Below are 14,920 nucleotides of genomic sequence, written 5' to 3'. Positions count from 1 at the left end.
AGGCCTGGACATTATATCTGCAGCTGCCATACAGCCTGATACGTACTGTCACTTTCACCTCTTGTGGGGGGGGGGGGGGGGAGGGTAGAAGGAGGTCAGTGACCACTGGAGGATTAAGGAGGGAGGTCATGCCTTTATCCCTGTAGTGGTCATCTGGTCAGTTTGGACACCTTTTTGGCACTTAGTTCAATACTTTAGATGGCTGCCTGTCTAGTTTTCATCCAGGTTTTAGCACCAATACTGTGCTTCTGGCTACAATGACTGAACTGAGATGGAATTTGGATATGGGGACGCTGACAGTGATTATGCAATTGGATCTGTTGGCGGCCTTCGATTTGGTCAAGCATCATATTTTGTTGAAGAGATTGTCTGACATGGGAATAGTGGGGTTGGTTCATAAATGGCTTATGGGATTTTTGCAACATCGTAGTATGAAAATGGTCTAGAATAGTTCCTTTTCTCAGACGGAAATGATTCCTTTTCTCCCTGTTGTCCCCTACTTTATTCAATATAAATTTGAGTGAATTTCATCAGCTCTTGAGATCATTTAGGTTTAATTATTTCTCATATACTGGTGATATCAGTTTGGTTTTTTTTTTCCAGTTTTGCATGATTTTTTTACATGATGAAGATCAATCCAAATAAAACCAATCTTTTGTGGGTTGGGAGATGAGATGAGGCGATCCCTACTACAACTGTTAGGTTGTCAGGTGTAGATATTTCTCTATAGTCCAGCATTAAAATCCTTAGGGTGACCTTAGACTCCAATTTGAGCATATAGTTGCACATAAATGAAGTTGTTCGGAAAACCTTTTTTAAATTAAAGCTCCTTCGTAGATTAAAAAACACTTTAGGAGTTGTCTCATTTGAGAACAATTTTGCAAGCTATCATCACTAGAAAACTGGACTATTGTAACATAGTCCTGTTGGATTTGCCCAATGCTCAAATTTGTCATCTGCAACATGTTCATAACGCGGCTGCTAAGCTTATTCTTGATGACAGATCTACTGACCATGCAACCCCTTACCTAATCAAATTGCATTGACTTCCAGCACAAGCCAGAATTCACTTTAAACTACTACTATTCCAGTTAAAAATTTATACAGCCAGGTACCAGATTATCTTTCTGAGGCGGTTTCAAGAAGACTTCGTTCTTTGCAGGAGATTATATTGGTAGTGTCTTCCATGTTGGAGTGTCGCAGGATGACTACTAGAAATAAATCCATAAGTGGACAGGGCTCTGAGCTTTGGAACAGGTTACCCAAGGAGATAAGAGAGATCATTTGCTATCATAGCTTTAGAAAGGCGATAAAAGACTTTTTTGTTTAACAACGGATTCGTTGGCTGATAGTTAAGTCTTTTCTGGTTCATCTATTGTAATTTGAAGGAATTTGTTCAACAATTCTTTGATTCTGGGATCCGCCTTAAGCCTTTATAGGTAAAGTGGAATACAAATGTCCACATTAGATTAGTCGTTATTGAAACAGGTCTAGCCAAAAACTTTTTTTTACCCTGGATGTTTTTAAATAAATACATAAGTATTGCCATACTGGGACAGACCGAAGGTCCATCAAGCCCAGCATCCTGTTTCCAACAGTGGCCAATCCAGGTCACAAGTACATGGCAAGATCCCAAAACTGTAGAATACGTTTTATGCTGATTATTCTAGAAATAAGCAGTGGATTTTTCCCAAGTCCATTCTAATAATGGTCTATGGACTTTTCCTTTAGGAAGCCATCAAAATCTTTTTTAAAACCCCGCTAAGCTAACCACTTTACTACATTCTCTGGCAACGAATTCCAGAGTTTAATTACACGTTGAGTGAAGAAATATTTTCTCTGATTTGTTTTAAATTTACTACTTTGTAGCTTCATTGCATGTCCCCTAGTCCCCTATTTTTGGAAAGAGTAAACAAGCGATTCATGTCTACCCATTCCACTCCACTCATTATTTTATAGACCTCTATCATATCTCTCTTCAGCCATTTTTTCTCCAAGCTGAAGAGCCCTAGCCGCTTTAGCCTTTCCTCTTAGGGAAGTCATCCCATCCCATTTATCATTTTCGTCGCCCTGCTCTGCACCTTTTCTAATTCCACTATATCTTTTTTGAGATGTGGTGACCAAAATTGAACACAATATTCGAGGTGCGGTCACACCATGGAGGGATACAAAGCCATTATAACGTCCTTTGTTTTCCATTCCTTTCCTAATAATACCTAACTTTCTATTTGCTTTCTTAGCTGCCACTGCACACTGAGCAGAGGGTTTCAACGTATCATCAACAATGACACCTAGATCCCTTTCCTGGTCGGTGACTCCTAATGAGGAACCTTGCATGACGTAGCTATAATTCGGGTTCCTCTTTCCCACATGCATCACTTTGTACTTGCTCACATTAAACGTCATCTGCCATTTAGATGCCCAGTCTCCCAGTCTCGTAAGGTCCTCCTGTAATTTTTCACAATCCTTTTGTGATTTAACAACCTTGAATAACTTTGTGTTGTCAGCAAATTTAATTACCTCACTAGTTACTCCCATCTCTAGGCCATTTAAAATATGTTAAAAAGCAGCGGTTCCAGCACAGACCCCTTGGGAACCTCACTATCTACCCTTCTCCATTGAGAATACTGATCATTTAACCCTACTCTCTGTTTTCTATCTTTCAATCAGTTTTTAATCCACAATAGGACATTACTTCCTATCCCATGACTCTCCAATTTCCTCCAGAGTCTTTCATGAGGTACTTTGTGAAACGCTTTTTGAAAATCGAGATACACAATATCGACCATCTCACCTTTATCCACATTTGTTCACCCCTTCAAAGAAATGTAATAGATTGGCGAGGCAAGATTTCCCTTCACTATATCCTTCTTGGCTTTGTCTCATTAATCCATGCTTTTCAATATGCTCTGTAATTTTGTTCTTTATAATAATCTCTATCATTTTGCCTGGCACTGACATCAGGCTCACCGGTCTACAATTTCCTGGATTTCCTCTGGAGCCTTTTAAAAAAATTGGCATTATATTGGCCAGCCTCCAATCTTCCAGTACCATGCTTGATTTTAAAGATAAATTACATATTACTAACAATAGTTCTGCAAGTTCATTTTTCAATTCTATCAGTATTCTGGGATGAATACCATCTGGTCCAGGAGATTTGCTACTCTTCAGTTTGTCAAATTGTGCCATTACATCCTCCAGGTTTATAGAGATTTCATTCTGACTCGTCAGCTTTCAATATAATTTCTGGCACCGGTATCTCTCCTAAATCTTCCTTGGTGAAATCCAAAGCAAAGAATTCATTTAATCTCTCCGCTATGGCTTAGTCTTCTCTGAATGCCCCTTTTACCCCTTGGTCTTCTAGCTGTCCATTATCACAGAAAAACTTCTAAGTCATATGTCAGCCCTAGTCCCCCCTAAATACGCCTCCAAACCCCCCTTGAGATTTAGACAAACTGCATAGAAAAACGGCGATTTGGATGTTTTTGTGAAAAAAATGTCCATCTGCTGCTTTGAGCTTTTTTGGGGGGAGGGGGATGTTTTTTTTGTTTCAAAACTTCAATTGTACACAAGCAGAAAGACATTTCATTAATGGACTTAGATTTCACCCCCTTCATTTATGGAAAAGACAAATTAAGACAGTCATTATTATGGCTTCTATTAAAAGAATCTAAGAGTTGAAACATAGTTGGAAAGCTCTTGGGTACATCCCCATTCAAAGTTTAATAAATGTCAGACAACACAACTTAAAATACGCCCCTCAACAGGAAGCCAATGAAGATCTACAAAGGAGTCACATGATGAAATCTAATTTTCTTACATATCAGTCTAGCGCAGCAGTTCTCAACCAGTGTGTTGCATGGGGCCGGCTCACAAGCAGAACAATGGCTTTGGTGTTTCCCCTCTTCTGGCCAGCACCTCTCCTTCAGCCCCCTTTCTTCAGCACAGCACCTTTCTCTGAAGGAAAGGTGCTGGGCTGTAAGGGGGGGGGGGGCTGAAGAAGAAGTGAAAGACTGGAGAGGGAGGCCTAAGGGAGAGGTATTGAACATTGAAGCTGCACATTTTTTTGAGGGGGAAGGAGCGAGAGAGAGAGAGGGGGGGACAGGGTGTTGTACATTAAGGGGGAAAGGGGAGGTAGAGAGAGGGCAGAGAGCTGGCCCACCATAAGGTTGGAGATAAAAGGAGAGGTGAAAGGGAATTGCTGCACCATAAGGATGGAGGGGAAGAGAGAGAGGGCAGGGAATTGCTGTATCATAAGGATGGAGGGAAAGGGAGAGGGCACAGGGAATTCCTATCCATAGGGGTGTAGGGAAAGGGAGAGGGGAAGAGTTGCTGCACCATAGGGGTGGAAGGGAGAAGGGACAGGGAAATGCTGGATCATATGTATAGAGAAAAGAGCAGGGTGAGGGGCAAGGAGATACTGGATCATAGGATACAGGAGAGAGGGGTTGTGGACAGGGAGATGCTGGGCTACAAGTGTGGGTAGAGAAAGAGAGTGGAGATGCTAGACTACAAGGGTGTAAGAAGGGAGAGGGAGGGTGGAGAGAAGGGTAGATATGTAGTAATGTGGAATGGGTGAAAGAGAAGGGAATAAAAGGCCAGGGAAAGAGAGGGACAGGAGACCTAGGTGGAGTACTGAAGAGTGAGAGGGTAAAATTTAGGAAATGAGTCAGACAGATATAGTTAGGGAAAGAAGATAGGAGGAAAGTGGAGAAAAGACAAATGGACAGGTAGCAGTCCCTCTTGTTCTGTTTTACCAGTAGTAGGTGTATTGGTGTTTTAGAGCCCTGTGTAATATTTGTAGCTCTTACATAAGAAAATAAGATTTGCCATATTGGGACAGACCAAAGGTCCATCAAGCCCAGCATCCTGTTTTCAACAGTGGCCAATCCAGGTCACAAATACCTGGCAAGATCCCAAAAAGTACAAAACATTCTATGCTACTTATCCCAGAAATAAGCAGTGGAGTTTCCACAAGTCCATTTTAATAATGGTCTGTGGACTTTTCCTTTAGGAAGCCATCCAAACCTTTTTAAAACCCCTTTAAGCTAACCGCCTTTACCACATTCTCTGGCAATGAACTCCAGAGTTTAATTACACATTGAGTGAAGAAAAATTTTCTCCAATTCATTTTAAATTTACTACTTTGTAGTTTCATCGATTGCCTCCTAGTCCTAGTATTTTTGGAAATAGTAAACAAATGCTTCACGTCTGCCCTTTCCACTCCACTCATTTTATAGACCTCTATCATATCTCTATCATATCTCCCCCTCGGCCGTCTTTTCTCCAAGTTGAAGAGCCCTAGCTGCTTTAGCCTTTCCTTGTAGGTAAGGTTCATGTTGTTTGAATCACAGAAATTAGTGTTATAATTAGTGCTAATTCAGATTTGCACCTGTTGCTTGGGGGGGGGGAGGGGAGATATAAGGTTTTTGTGGATGCAGAAAATGTTTACGTTTAATTCCTAAGAGCTGTCATACTGTATCAGACCAAAAGTCCATGAGGGTCATGTATGCAATATGTCACGTATGCAAGCATTGTCCTTCAGGTACGTCCCAACTGAAAAAGGTTGATAGCCATTGGTCTAGTGGCTGTGTTTTGGATCAAGCAGTATTTTCATGAGTTTCAATGAAATACCAGAATAAAGGGAATTACACCTGAGATAAAACAGTCGACTGAACTAGTACTCTAAAACGTTGTTGAAAATAATAAGAAAGAACAAAACAAAGCTCTTTTAATTTATAGGAAGATCTTTTAAAAATGGTGTTAACTTGAGTTTCTATACTTAGGGGTCCTTTTACTAAAGGGTTGGAGCATGGCGACAGGCTTGGCACGTGCCAATCTGAAACTACCACCAGCCCAACGCGGGTGCCGGCTGTAGTTCTGCCCCTAGTGTGCACCATTTCTGGTACTAGCAGTAATTAGGGAAAAATATTACCGCAGGGGGCTGCCCAGCGGTAATCAGGTAGTGCCGTACGCCGCCCAGTTACTGCCAGGTTAACACGGGAGCCCTTACCGCCACTTCAATGAGTGACAATAAGTGCTCCATCCAAAATGGCCACATGGCAAGTACAAATTTACAGGAAGAAAAAAGAAAAAAGCAACACTGGGCCTTCAGGAAAGAGATAATTGCCGTCCTTTATTGTGAACAAGACCCGACACGGGCCGTGTGTCGGCGCACAAATGCCTGCCTCAGGGGTCTGACATAAAAACAAAAAAATATATAATCGTAAATACAAACTACACAAAAATGTACTTACATAAAATGGTGTAATAAACAATTAAATTAAAAAATAAACATAACCTAAAATAGAGTAATGATTAAAAATAAGATGTAAATAGAAGATTAAAACATGAAACAAATGAGGACCAAAAATCTTATATGAGAATGCCAGTATTAACCCAAAAGGTTTGTAATGAAATAACAGAAAAAACAGCTGCTCTAAACCAATATGTATAGTAATATACACATTAATAGCTTCCATACTAGGATATAATAAAATGATATGATATGATCAAATAATAAAATAATAACATATTGTATTGACTCACTTTGTACATATCACAGTGACATAAATATTATGACATATTATGTGTGTGAGTTATGTACGAGCAATACTTAATGTATATGTCTGTATAAGAAAAAGGTGAGGGTGGCTTACCAGAGTGTATCTTCACAATCTAGATAAAGATATTCAGACAGTCTAGATAAATAACCTAGTTTAAAACAGGAAGGTTGATTTTAATATCATTTGATAATAAAGAAACAACAACCTTTTTAGCCCATTATCAACGATAAACGATTAGGCATAGCATTTTTACATAATAAAGAATGTTGAACGTCACTGTCTGTCAGAATAGAATACTGTCACTCCCTTAATCCCACCTCAATCAATCCATTGTAATGCACCAAAAACTCTCTATATATATTTGTTTATAAAAGCTTGTGAAATCCCGACTTAAAATTCTACTTAGTTTAAAAAACGAAGGGGAGGGAACTTGTAACGTTTAAAAGCATCTAGAGAAACTTCCAACAATATATACGACTTAGATAGTAGCCCCTCTCTTCTAATAATGCCTGCTATAATCTTATGTACAATGTCTCACATCTCGTATATATGTTTTGTAAAGCAGCCAAATCCAATGGAGTATGGACGTGTATAGAACTGCCATAAGTATATATCTAATTGAGTTTGAATTGTAATACCCTCTCTTTTGTGACTGCAAGTACAAATTTACCACAGGGCCATTATTTCCTATTTTTACCCACTGTAGTAAAAGGAGCCCTGGTGTGTGGCAAGAACGGAGACCGTCTCTAGCACAGGGTCCCCTTTTACTGCAGCTTAGTAAAAGGGCCCCTTAAAGAGGAATCTAATAGTATACCCAATACCATAGAAATCCTGTCCACCTTAAAGCATGACCCATCCAACATTGTAATTGATGGAGGAACGGACTCCTTAAACCAAACCACAATAATTTGATTTTCTCCGTATTAAGTGTAAGATAACATTTGTATATTATTCTGGGTTATTTCCAGTCTTCAAGACACCTCAGACCAGCTGAAGGTATCCCAAATACCGGAAAGTCCCCAAGGCTGCTTTAATAATACTTTACTGACTCCATACAGTGGAGAAGTGCACTTTTCACCACTGGTATAGAATACAGACAATTTATCAATATAAAGAATGAGAGAAGAGAATACTAGTAGAAAAGGTCTCCTCCCTCCCGCTCTCTGAGTTCCATACCCCACCTCCCTGCCTCCCTCCCTCCCTCCGATTTGCAGAGCCCACCTCCCTGCCTTCCTCCCTACGATTTGCAGACCCCCTCCCTACAATTTCCAGACCCCCCTCGGAGTTCCTGACCCCTGGACCCCCCTGTCGCAACCCTCTCGAGCCCCCCTTCCCGCCACCAAACCTCCCCCGCCAATGTCGCGTACCTGTGCTGGCGGGGGACCCCAAACCCCGCCAGCCAAAGTCTCCTCTTCTCGGCGTGTGGTGTGGATGAATGACGTGATCAAGTTTGAATCAGTTTGTGCTCGTGCATCTGATGTCTGACGCACGCACATAAACAGATTCCAACTTGATCACATCCCCTGGGTTTTTGGCGTAATGCATCCAGTGACGTCAGCTGGGGCTTCGGAGCCCAAAGTTACGGACACAGGCTCATAGAACGCTGGAGGTGAGTATTATTATTATTTATTTATTTATTATATTTGTATCCCGCACTTTCCCCACTAAAAGCAGGCTCAATGCAGCTTACATAGTAATAGGTAACACAGAATTTTGTTATGTAAAGTAGGAAATTAAGTATAACATAATAATAGGATGGATGGGTAGTAATAGGATGGATAGGTAGGTAGAGACAGGTGATAGAGAGAGGAAGGTAAGGTGGGAGATAGAGTCTGGGTCAATGTCGTTTTCTCTTCAGTATATGTAAGGTAGATGGGTTCAAGAGATTAATCTGGGTCTTTTGGGTAGGCTTGTTTGAATAGATGGGTTTTTAGTGCTTTTCTAAATGGTAGGTGATCATGGATTGCTCGGATAGGTATAGGGAGAGCGTTCCATAGACGGCTGCCCAGGAAGGAGAAATTGGATCCATAATAAGTTTTGTACTTGAGACCTTTACAGCTGGGGTAGTGCAGGTTGAGGTACTTTCGTGAGGATACAGACATGTTTCTTGCTGGAAGGTCGACCAGATTTATCATATAGTTCAGAGATTCTCTGTGTATTATCTTATGGATTAAAGTCTGAGCTTTGAAATTGATACGTTCTTTGATTGGGAGCCAGTGCAGTCTTGCACGGAGAGGAGTTGCACTCTCAAAACGTGATCTGCCAAAGATGAGTCTTGCTGCTGTATTTTGGGCGGTCTGCAGTTTTTTTTAGGATATAGGCTTTGCAGCCTAAGAAAATACTGTTGCAATAATCAGCATGGGTAAGTACCATGGACTGCACTAAATTCTGGAATGTTTTCTGGGGTAGATATGGTTTTATGCGTTTCAATATCCACATCATTGAGAACATTTTCTTTGTGGTGGATGTGGCATGATTGTCGAGGGAGAGGTGGCTGTCTAGTGTCACTCCAAGGATTTTCAGGTTTTCAGAAATGGGGATTGTAGTGTCGGAGATGGTGAGATTAGATGGGGGGATTGCGGAGTGCTGAGATGAAAGGATTAGGCACTGTGTTTTTTCTTTGTTCAATTTCATCCTAAAGGCGTTGGCCCAGGAGGTTAAGATGTTCATGCCCATGGATATTCTATCAGAGATTTCTGTTAGGTTTGATTTAAAGGGAATGAATATAGTAACGTCATCAGCATAAATGAAAGGGTTTAGACCATATCTGAATAGGGCGTTGGCTAGTGGGATCATCATTAGATTGAAGAGTATCGGCAATAAAGGGGATCCTTGAGGTACTCCGCAGATAGGTGACCAGGGGGATGAGATATCACTGGGTGATTTAATTTGATAGGATGTTGAGGTGATGAATCCTTTTATCCAGTTAATAATGTTACCGCCGATTCCAAGTTTGTCCAATAGTTTGGTTAGTATGTTGTGATCTACCATGTCAAATGCACTGGACAAGTCGAATTGTAGAAGGAGGATGCTGTTTCCAAATACAATTTCTTGTCTGAATTTGGATATTAGGGTAAGTAGGACAGTTTATATGCTGTGGGCTGGACGGAAGCCTGATTGTGACTCATGTAGAATGGAGAATTTTTGTATGTAGTTGTTGATTTGAGAGGTCACCCTGTTTTCCATCAATTTAATTAATAGAGGAATGGAGGCGATGGGGCGGTAGTTGGTGACATCGCTCGCTGGTTTCTTAGGATTTTTCGGTATTGGTGTAAGCAGTATCTTGCCATGTTCAGTGGGGAATGAACCTTGCTGTAGCAGAAGGTTTAGGTGGGAGGTAAGATCTATGATAAAGCGTTCTGGGGCATTTTTCATTAAGTAGTTGGGGCATGGGTCGAGATATAGGATAGCCATATTATATTCTTATGGTAGTTCACCAGACGGAGCGGCTGGGTGGCCTGACATGCCTATGATGATCTTCGTTTGCATAGGAGCTGTCAGTTTTTAAATATCCTTTTTGGCCAACATTTTTCCATCTAAGTTGACCATTACTGACCTTTGTTACATCCCTAAACCGCAGATTTGCACCACCCCGCCCCCAAAACTCCCTTCTGTTTTCCCCACCTGGACTTCCCAGTGCTTCTACAGGTCACTTGACTGCATAGTTCCCATTTTAGCCTGCACCTGTTGTTTTTCTGTTATTTACGTCAGAGCTAGTTTCGCCATCTGCCCAATTGGCAACTGACAAACAAGCGTCAGTGAAACTTCTTCTTTTTAGGGTCAGAAAGCCAATTTGGTTTTTAATCAGGCCCTGCTTATCCAGAAGCCTAGCCTGCTTGGCCTATCTTTCAATAGCAGTAGTCAACATTTTAGCAAGTACATTTGAATTCCAACTAACAGGAATCAATAAAAAGATGTTATCAGCATACAAATAGATTGTTTCACCCAAATCTAAAGACGTGTGCTACAACAGCACAAGTTGTAAAACAATCCATCTTAAAGGTAGCCCATATTGATAACTTCCCTCTTTAATGAATAGGAGAAAAGATGGGAACTGAAGTGAGAGAAAGAAGGAAGAGTCTGTAAACAGGAACTATCCAAAACTAGAAAGAACAAAAACATATGCCCCTGTTATATTAGTTTCAGGGAGCTTCTTTTCTCTCTTTTATCCTGATTGCGTCATTCATTCATTCATTTATCTGCTGGAAAGCAAAGCTGAGTACAAAATCACATTCAGAAATCATAAAAACAAACCATAACAATCAAACAATAATAACAAATAGACATCAAAAACGCAATAAAATACCAGCTGTCTCCAAATAGACATCTAAGGAATCAGTCCATAAAGGCCTGCTTGGAAAAATGTGTTTTTAAATGCTTTCTAAAAACAGTAATATCTTGAAGGCACTGCAAAGTATATAGCACCTTTTTCCACAGTGGGGCACCTGCAATTGAAAAAGCTGCCTTCCTTGTATCTACACAACTTGTCTTATTCAAAGGAGGCACAGCAAGACATTTTGTACCATCTGATCTCAATGTCCTTGCCGAATGATGAATCTGTGTAAGGCCTGACATAATCATGTAAAATTTGCAACAACCACATGGTAAAGTCTCACGTTAAGCTGTGGTAACTGCAAATTTTATCACATTTTAGAATAAGGACCCCTTAAAGCAGAAAAAGCATTTGATAGACTTGAATGGAAATACTTATTCACAATGCTAAAATAACTTAACCTGGGGAATAATTTTGTAAAATGGATTAGGGCCCAATTGCACAACAGGTAAATGGCTATAATTTAATGAGTTTACACTGCATAGAGGACCTGGACAGGAATGCTGTCCATTGCTCCTTTTTGTACTAGCAACAGAACCTTTAGCCAGCGATATTATAAGAAATGAAAACATCAGACCGATCAAAGTACAGGGCGTAGACCTTAAAATATCACAGTATGATGATGACACAATAATATTTACAGAAGTTTCCAAACTCAAACTCTCAAGTCCACATCTGCTGTATAAAATAACACAGTTCTTTGAAATTTATGGACTTAAGGAAAATATTGCTAAATAGCTGTTCTGAAATCCAAAAGGTGCCACGAAGGAGAAGAGGATGACAAATCTGCTTATAATCGAAAGAGAAAAACGCCTATATTGCGACCCAAATCGGGAGATGGACGTCTTTCTCCCGTGGGCGCCCAAATCCGAAAGCCGATTTTGGGCGTTTCCAGCTGCATTCCGTCGCGGAAATGAATAAAGTTGACGGGGGCGTGTCGAAGGCGTGGTGGAGGCGGAACTGGGGCGTGGTTATCAGCCGAGGAGAGATGGGCGTCTTTAGCTGATAATCGAAAAAAAAGGCGTTTTGACCGCGATTTTGGGTCACTTTTTTTGGACCCTTTTTTCTCACGAACAAGTCCCAAAAAAGTGCCCCAACTGCCCAGATGACCACTGGAGGGAATCGGGGATGACCTCCCCGGACTCCCCCAGCAGTCACTAACCTCCTCCCACCAAAAAAACCCGCACTTTAAAAACTTTTTTTCCAGCCTGTATGCCAGCCTCAAATGCCGTACCCACCTCCATGACAGCAAAATGTGTTTGATCCTGTCACAGCCCTGGGTCAGATGTGGCTCTCGGGTGCAGTACAGGGTCACATCAGCATTGCATTGTGGTGGGTGAAGGGTATTGGGCTCCGTGATTTCATTAGCTTGTGTTACAGTCTCACGATGGTGGTAGTTGGTAGGCTCTTCTCCCATGGTGCTTTTCCCCCTGCCTACTGGGTCAGAGTGTGCCCTGTTGTGTTTCCTGTTGTAGTCCATGCGGTAGTGGCCATTTTTGTAAGCCGGTTTTAGTTCCCTTTCCTGTGTTAGCCACGTTACAAAACTTAGTTCTTCCCTTGAATGTGGCTGAAAGAGGGCATTGTACAGCATTCTGTCAGCTCTGGCCTACTGCTCATCTCAGTACCAGGGAGACTCGTTGCCAGTGGGGCACAACCTCTGATCTGCAGTTAACTGTGAGTAAACGCGGTTATTCCAATAAAGGACGTTTTCGGAGAGATTAGTCTTCAGGTGTCAACTGGTGTGCCAATGTTATACAGCTGCAACAAGTCCTACAGGCCTGCATGTATGCAGGTCCCTGGAGCACTTTTAGTGGGTACCGCAGTGCACTTCAGCCAGGTGGCCCCAGGCCCATCCCCCCCCCCCCACCTGTAACACTTGTGCTGGTAAATGGGAGGCCTCCAAAACCCACTGTACCCACATGTAGGTGCCCCCTTCACCCCTAAGAGCTATGGTAGTGTTGTACATTTGTGGGTAGTGGGTTTTGGGGGAGGGGGTTTGGGAGCTCAGCACCCGTGGTAAGGGAGCTATGCGTGTGGGAGCTTTTTCTGAAGTCCACCGCACTGACCTAGGGTGCCCAGTTGGTGTCCTGGCATATCAGGGGGGGCCAGTGTACTACCAATCTTGGCCCCTCCCATGACCAAATGGCTCGGATTAGGACGTTTTTGAGCTGTGCGTTTTTAGTTTCCATTATCGCTAAAAAAAACAAACGCCCAGCTCAAAAATATCCATTTTTTCAAAAATACGGTTCGGCCCGCCCCTTCACGGACCCGTTCTCGGAGATAAACGCCCATGGAGATAGGCGTTTCCGTTCGATTATGCCCCTCAAAGTGACTTCCAACCTAGGATTACCAATCAAGTCACTCTTGGACTGTCCACAATGGACAATTGGGCTAACTCTTTCCACCTGAAATTAAATGCTGAAAAGACCCATTGTTTAATTCTGTCATCACAGTATAACAAATATAATCCCACCACTTTAAATACTCCCAACCTTTCTTTACCAATCTCAGATAGTTTGAAACTTCTAGGGATCACAATTGATTGACATTTAACATTAGAGACTCAAGTAACCAACTCCATAAAGAAAATGTTTTATTCAATGTGGAGACTCAATCGAATAAAACCATTTTTTCCTCGTGATGTCTTCCGCAATCTGATACAATCTATGGTCTTAAGTCAGATGGACTACTGCAATGCTATATATGAAGGATGCAAGGAACAACTACTAAAGAAATTACAAACAGCTCAGAATACTGCGGCTGATCTTTGGAAAACCCAAATTTGAATCTGTAAAACCACTTCGAGAAATTCTCCACTGGCTCCCCATTAGAGAACGAGTAGCCTTTAAAATATGCACACTAATTCACAGGATAATCTTTGGTGAAGTCCCAGAATATATGCTCGAATTAATTGACTTACCACCCAGAAACAGATTCAGTACCTCAAGATCATATCTGAAATCAGTTTTGTTTAAGAAGGCTTATTTCCCAGGTTTAATCTAACTTGAATTAACTATTACTATAAACTCAGATCCAAGGACAATAATTACCTGTCATTATCACTTGCCTTTTGATGTTTAATTGTTATTATATATCTTATTCTCAAGTTGTATAATTGTTTTTCTTGGACTATAGCTTGCACTACAGACTTTGTAATCCACTTTAAGCCTGCGATCAGTGGGAAAATGTGGGATATAAATGTAATAATAAATAAATAAATAAAGATTAAATTATCAAGAAATCTTTATTGAAGCACCAGGAACATGACTCGACACGGGGCCATGTTTCGGCGGACGTAGCCGCCTGCTTCAGGGGCCCTGTTTAGAGTACTGTGTGCAGTTCTGGAGACTGCACCTATGAAAAGATGTAAACAGGATGGAGTTGGTCCAGAGGGCAGCTACAAATTAGTAAGCAGTCTTGAACACAAAAAATATAGGAACAGGCTTATGAACCTCAACATGTATATGCTGGAAGAGAGGAGACATGATAGAGATGTTTAAATATCTCAAGGGCATTAATGTACAGGAAGTGAGCTTTTTTGAACTGAAGGAAAGCTCTGGAACGAGGGGACATATGATGAAGTTAAGAGGGAATAGTAATCTAAGAAAGTATTATTTCACAGAAAGGGTGGCCTGCTTGTGGAGGTTGTGGAGTCGAGGACTGTGTCAGAATTTAAAAAGGCATGGGATAAGCATATGGGATCGCTTAGGAAAAGGAAGAGTTAGGGGTAACAGAGGATGGACATACTGGATGGGCCATTTGGCCTTTATCTGCCATCAAGTTTTTCTGTTTCTATTTCTTGATCATTTTCTCCTAGGTTGGAAGTCGCTTTGTCATTCTCTACTCCTTCGTGGCACCCAAATAGATGTTCTAACAATAGAATATAAAAAAAGACTGAACAAAAGATGACAAAAATAGTTATATAATCTAAACTATAAACATCTATTACAGAAATTCAAAGTAGAATTAAGCAGGTGGAAGACAGCATCTGTAACCTAGTTAGAGGCTACTTAGCTGCAAT

This window comes from Microcaecilia unicolor, chromosome 2 (assembly GCF_901765095.1).
Source record: "Microcaecilia unicolor chromosome 2, aMicUni1.1, whole genome shotgun sequence".
NCBI lineage: Eukaryota > Metazoa > Chordata > Amphibia > Gymnophiona > Siphonopidae > Microcaecilia > Microcaecilia unicolor.
This window is presented reverse-complemented; position numbering follows the sequence as displayed.